The sequence below is a fragment of the Danio rerio genome, chromosome 3 (assembly GCF_049306965.1).
Source record: "Danio rerio strain Tuebingen ecotype United States chromosome 3, GRCz12tu, whole genome shotgun sequence".
Taxonomy (NCBI): Eukaryota; Metazoa; Chordata; class Actinopteri; order Cypriniformes; family Danionidae; genus Danio; species Danio rerio.
Window position 1 is genome coordinate 15034982 of NC_133178.1, and position 7174 is coordinate 15042155.

A 7174-nucleotide genomic window follows, 5' to 3' on the forward strand; every position below is an offset into this window, starting at 1 on the left:
GACCAAATATATCCATAATGTCATACGGCATGATAACTATACTATGCACCTAAAGATGCACAATATATATATATATATATATATATATATATTTGGGGATTGCCATCATTATTTTTAATATCCAAATGGAAGCATTGTAACAGACTTACTGAGAGGCTTCAGAAACTCCCCAATTATCTGAAGCTGCCTCAATCTGGGTGGTCAAAACTGGCCTTGACCAGCCGGAACGAAGCAGTCTGTTTCATCTCTTTATGTGTGTGTGTATGTTCACATTAGAAAACTGCACACAGGCCAGGTTCCTCAGATCAGGCTCCTGGACTTTCAAGTGCATGAGCGTGTGTGTAATTGCATGCCAGACAGAATGTGCTCCTCATCGCTCTTTTACTCCGGCAAGGCACAATTTCCAATCCTTTCTTTACTATATTTCTATCTGCAGCAAAGCCTGAATGTCTACAGTGTGTTTGCATGTAATATGTCACATAGGTTGAAGCGCAGACAGATCCTCCTGCTCTAGATGAAGTGAGAAAAACAGGAACCAAAGATGCTGTTGAAAATGCATCTGACATTGCGATATTTTGTTTTTCTGCAATGTATATTGCAATATGAATACTATTTCACCATATGGTTTGAATAGCTCTATTTGGTCAAAAAAAATCATTCATTTAGATTGATCGGGGCAAGTTTGTAAGAGTGTAAGTCATGTATAAAAAAAATAACAAACAAATTGCAAGCAAGAATAATTACAGTAAAGCAAGGAAAAAAGTCAAAGAAACAGTTTCCGGAAAGTCATTTTCATGAACCGTTTTAGGCTAAATTATGAAATGTAAAATAACACTGTTTAGTTAGAAATTGAGTACAATTTTTAAACTTTAAACTCTCTTGAAAAGCCTTTAAAACACATGCAAATGATAAACGCTTGACTCTGTAATGGTTTACTTAACTCCACAAATCTCATGTATTATCAACTGTTGATCAACTAACTCAACACTGCAGATCCTGCAATGTGACTGCTAAAACGATATATAGTGCAGCCCTACTATGTATACTACTAGAATAAATGACTTCTTTTATTCATATAAAATATGTTTAATTAACAGGTATTCAACCTTGAGCAATTATTTTTTCATGTATTTAATTCATCTATATTTAATGTATTATTTATAACTCACTTTCACATAGTAGTGAATGTTAAATGGTTTGCTAATTGCACACTTTTAGATGATAAGTTTTAAATATTTTTCGAAATGATTTTAATTGAGTCTGGATGAATAATGTACTTGTTAAATGCATTTTAAAACAGTAAAAATAAATGAATAAAAAAATTTAAGGCAGTCATTTTCAAGTTGAGAAATTCCAATAAAAATAGATAGACAGACAGACAGACAGACAGACAGACAGACAGACAGACAGACAGACAGACAGACAGACAGACAGACAGAGACAGACAGACAGACAGACAGACAGACAGACAGACAGATAGATAGATAGATAGATAGATAGATAGATAGATAGATAGATAGATAGATAGATAGATAGATAGATAGATAGATAGATGGCAATAATTATAATATTTCTAAAATAATTGATACAAAAATGTGTTAACTATCCATTAAAATTATATTTGTAGTAATTAAATCAGTAACCCCAAATTTTAAATAAATAAATTAATTATTCATTAATTAAAGCAAACAAATCACCAGATGCACTAATTTAATGTGAAGAAAAATATGTATTCTTTTAATTATTTTTTTTTTAAATAATACTTTTGGCCCATTTATAATAGTATTTCTTCAGATTTTCTTCACAAAACTCTACAGATGCTGTTTACATTTTAAGATGGATGTCCCTCGCTCAAGAACGATGTTGGAGTCTGTGGCATCTAAAATATTATTATATTTTGTACTTTTTACGCAGCACCACCTCATTCTCTTGAAATGCCTCGTAAACACATGCAAATGATAAAGTTTGACTCTGTTATGGTTATACTTTGCAGTGACTCCACAAATTTAATGTATTCTCAACAGTTGATCAACTATGATCCTAACTCAACATTGCAGATTCTGTGATGTGACTATTGCAGACACACAGATTGCGATATCAATGCTGAAACGATATATTGTGCAGCCCTACTATGTATCCATATTAATACTAAAATAGATGAGTTCTTTTAATCACATAAAATGTTTAATTAACAGCTATTCAACCTTGAGCATTTATGAATTATGTATTTGTTTTTAATAATATTTAATTTATTATTTTAAATTTACTTTCACACAGTGATCAATATGAAATGATTAGCTAATTGCATATTTTTAGATGATCAGCTTTAAATCATTTTTCTAAATGATTTTAATTGAGTCTAGAAAAGGGTGAATAATGTACTGATTAAATATATTAACTAAATATTTAATAAATAATTTAAAGGCAGGGGTTTTTAAATTGAGAAATTACAATAAAAACTATTTATTTATTTTATTTATTTATATTTTAATGGCATATCAGCAGCTTTGGCTATATTCATAGCAAAATGTATACAAATTAAACAATATATAACAATCATATCGGTTTCTTAAACATACATTGTACAAAAAACAAACAAACACTAAATCTTTTAGTTTGATTAAAGATAAATATCCCAAAAAAAATTCCAGAAGGCACCTTTTTAAACATTTCCTTTAAAATATCTCCTGAATAAAAACACTCTCTATCATTAAAAAAATACACATTCTATTAAACTATGTTTTATCGTCAAAATTTTCTTACACGAGTCACAGACCTGTTTTTTTCCCCTTTCAATAAATATGAGAGTCTTGAGTGTCCGATTCTGCATCTCGTATGTACAAACTAATCATCTACTTTCAAACTGGTAATTATTTCTTTCATTTACAAATGGATTCACTTCTAATAATATGTTGTTTCTACATTCATTTCATTCCATTTACAATAAAAACTACATAAACAACAAATAAATAATATAAAGACAGACAGACAGACAGACAGACAGATAGACAGATAGATAATATATTTCTAAAACAATTCATACAAAATTGTGTTAATTATCCATTAAAATCATATTTGTAATAATTAAACCAGTAATCCAAAATGTAAAATAAATAAATGAACAAAAAAATTAGCAGATGCATTAATTAAATGAGTAGAAAAATATGTATTCTTTTATAATTTTTTCCCCTAATAATACTTTTGGCCCATTAATAATTTTATTTCTTCAGATTTTCTTTACAGTGTAAATTGGGTCTTCACGCACAAAACTCTACAGATGCCGTTTACATTTTAGGATGGAGGTCCCTCGCTCAAGAACGATCATATGTTGGGCTCTGCGGAATCTAAAATATTAAAACCCCATACATTAATGTATGGCAGAAATAAAAATCTGATTTAAAATGACCCTTAACAAAGAATGAAATAAAGTAAACATCCAAAAATGATTAGTTATATATTTTTTATATGATATTTCAAGTCCTCGATGACACATTTAACATGCCAACAAAGTATGAAAGCCCATAAAAGCCATAAATCCATCAGTGGGCAAAGGCACTGTGATTATTATTATTATTTTAAGCAGCAATTGTAAAGTTAAAATCAGATGAAAATTCCAGATACACAAAGTGCCAATAGGCCGTATAAAAAAGCAACAATAGATGAAGAGTAAAGTGGAAAACCCCACAAGAGGTATTTTGTGCTTTTTACGCACCACCACCTCACCTCTGCTAATGAAATCCTTTTCAAGCTCTAATATCAGCTAATTGCTTTAATCAGATGTTTATGTTGCACAACTGTGACAAATACCTGCAAGGCTTGTTGCTGTGGAGCAGTGAGCCGAACAGCAGTACTGTACCGTGTACATTTCACTGGAAAACATGGTGTCCTCTTAGCAGACGTTAAACAGACTGACCGCGAACAAACACTGAATAACTCTGCTCACTTACAGCATGAAGAAAAAAAATTACACTCAACTGCCTTTCACAAAACGACAAGCATAATCCTCTTCAAAACAATGATTTTATGAGATTATCTGATACTTGACAAAGGAGGGTGGTCAGCTTTAACAAATAGCTTCTGATTTCAAGCAAAACCTTTTGATTTGAGATTTTGTTGTGCTTCTTATATAATATGTTGCATGGGTAAATTTAGGTAATAGCCAAAAATATGTTATATGGGTCAAAATGATATTCATTTTATTCATTATAAGTCATTAGAATAGTAAAATAGTTCATGTTCCATGAAGATATGTGCATTTTCAACTGTAAATACACTCTCAGAAAAAAAGGTGCATGTGGTACAAATAATGTTCCTTAAGGAACAGTTTTGTACCTTTGTAAAAGCTGTACCTTATGTGGTACAGAGAAGACCACTTATGACACTGTTCTGTACCTTTTACGGTACTTTTACAACCCCTTCTTTGTTACAATAACAATGAAAATAAATGACTGGAAAGGCAAAGTGATTTTATGAGTAATTTCCATTTTCATCCATGAATCATCATTTAAAAGTATATGTTTAAAGAAATTTTTAAACATTAATTGTTAAGTTCTATAAAACAAAACAATTGGTAAAACATAAAACTATTGTCATCTAAACATTTAAGGCATTTTAAATAAATGTTACGTAAACAATTTGACACTGTTAAGGTACAAAGTGTTTTGTCACTGTGGTGGTTCCTTCAGAAATTGCAGGTTTTAAAAACCAAAGGGACATTTTGGTTTCCCATGGGATAAATCATGCCCTTAAAAGGTACAAACTGCAATGGCACACATTTGTTTCTTTATCTTAAGGTACAATTCTGTCCCATAAAAAAAGATATTGCACAAGTGACAAGGGTTTATACCTTCTTTGGTACAAAATTGTACCATTTTTTCTGAGAGTGTATATAAAAACAAATTGATTACTAATGTGCATTGCTAAGCATTTCATTTGCATAACTTTAAAAGGGACTTTCTTAATATTTAGATTGTTTCACACCTTCAGCTTCGAGATATTTAAATGGTTATATCTTGACCAAATATTGTCCAATCCTAACAAAGCATAAATCAATGGAAAGCTAACTTAATCAGCTTTCACGAGATGTAAACATTTCAATTTAAAGACATTGACAATTATGACTGGATTTGTGGTCCGCGGTCACATTTACAGTATTATAGAAACAAACACACACACAAAAAGAAAGATGGAAGGAAAGAAAGGAACAAACAAGCTATTTAGCTGCTTAAAGGTAATCAATTCATAATACTCGAAGAAAATAATGAATTAAATGGCCAAATAAAAAAAGAAAGAGCAAGAAAAGCGTTTAATGTTCTGTGAAAGTATTTTTAGACATGGCTATTTCTCTGAAGCAAAGAAATATCTTTCTTCAAAGCTAAAATACTCAGTTTTAGCTTTGGATGTTTTGACACTAAGCAGAAGCATTGTAGTTTTTAAATGTGAAGTCTATAGAGCCGTTTTGTTTCTGTCAGCAAAAACGCTGAACCCAAACCTGTGGATAAAAGTGCGCTCCAGAGCGCAGTTGTCTTTTACAGTGATAAACACTGAATAAATGTGTCCTGGTTCACATGAAACCATGTTTAATGGCATGGATTTATTCATTAAGCTCTTAATTGGTTTACAATTATTCGTAGCCTTGCCAAAATATGATAACGCACGCGCGCGCGCTCTCACACGCTGTTTCTTTACACTAAATTCCTCGTAGTAAAAGGCAAAAATGACTTAAAGATGACTCTCACCGCTCTGCGAGTCTGTGATGATTACTTTAAGGAGAAGGATGCCCGGTCAAATGACGGAAGGTCCCGGTGTTTCAGTCTCTGGTTGTCGGACTCGCCTTCGCCTCGGTCTGCCCGCCGATGAAGACTTCTCGAGACCTGAAACTGTCCGTTTTTGACATGTTGCTGGGCAACAAACGCTGTTGTAGGGCGTATTGTGGTTGTGGTTAACGCTCGTTTCCAACCTGTCGTTCAGTTCATAAATCACGCCGGAATAATCCAGTCATTGTGCTGCAGAAATCACCGCTGATAGCCGCTCGCCGCTGGATTCATTTTTGCGCTCGTGCCCGTTTTTACCTGGCGAAAATCTCTCGCGCGCTCGCAGTGTCATTTTCAATCGCGCGCCCAAAGTGAACACGTGCGAGCTTCCCATCCTACTGTCAGTCAGCAATGAAAAGACTGCGATTTCAAGCGCTTACCGCGTCTCGTCCGCGTCCTCGCGGGGAGGCTGGAACACAATGACTGCCTCCACTGCGCAGCCACGCGACTTTTCTCATTGTTTATTATCAGGCGGAAAGTCAAAAGGCAACGACCTTGTATGAGGGATGCTGGAGCGTATTATTAACACTGAAGGGAAGCCCTGACGGATGGATGAGCACTGACGGGAGCAGTTTCTGACGTTCACAAAAGGCAAAGGATGATTGACTTGTGCGCAGGCACGATACGTGGCGCGCGCCCGCTGCCAAGCAGGACTTCCTTATAAAAGCTATTGCGTTCAAAATTACATTCAGCAGTTTATTAATTCAGTAATATTTTTTTTCTTTTTAAAAAAAATTGAAGGATTAAAAAAATTAAATTAACTCAGGAGAAAGGTTTAATTAATTTTGTAGTAATTTATTAATACATTTAATCATTTGTTTTAGTGACATAACGCTGCCAAGCATGATTAACTCGTCAAAAGCTATTGTGGTCATTTTTAGCAGTTTTTTTAATTATTGATCTTTTTAAAAAGAAATTAAAGGATTTTTAAAACTGAAAATAACTTAGAAGAAAGTTTTTTTTTGTTTGTTTGTTTTATGGTGACACAATGCTGCCAAGCATGAAAACATGAAAAACTGTTATGCTAAAAATCACATTTATCAATTTATCAATTCATTAATCCTTGTATTTAAAGGAATTATAGTATTTTTTAAAAATAAAATTAACTCAAAGAAAGGTTTAATTATATTTGTAATGATTTTTTAAAACATTTATTCATTTGTTTTATAGTGACATTATGGTTTCCTCATGATTGTGCTCCAAAATCACATTGAGCAATTTATTAAATTATTAATCTTTTTTTTTTATTGAAGTATTTTTAAGGAAATTAGCTAAATTATATAAATGTATAATTTATATTTATAATGCCAATAATATTAATAATTTGATACAATAATGTCAAATTATTAAAGCAATTATTA

At 32.3% G+C, this 7174-nt stretch overlaps 1 protein-coding gene across 1 annotated transcript in view; it reads right to left on the reverse strand.

The window, feature by feature from the left end:
• Positions 1-6413, reverse strand: part of gjc1 (gap junction protein gamma 1) — a 68320-nt gene extending 61907 nt beyond the window's left edge. Inside the window, exon 1 of the mRNA XM_679922.8 lies at positions 5739-6413. The gene's annotated coding sequence lies outside the window, so the exon portion shown is untranslated. The remainder of the gene's footprint in view (positions 1-5738) is intronic.
• Between the last annotated feature and the right edge of the window lie 761 nt (positions 6414-7174).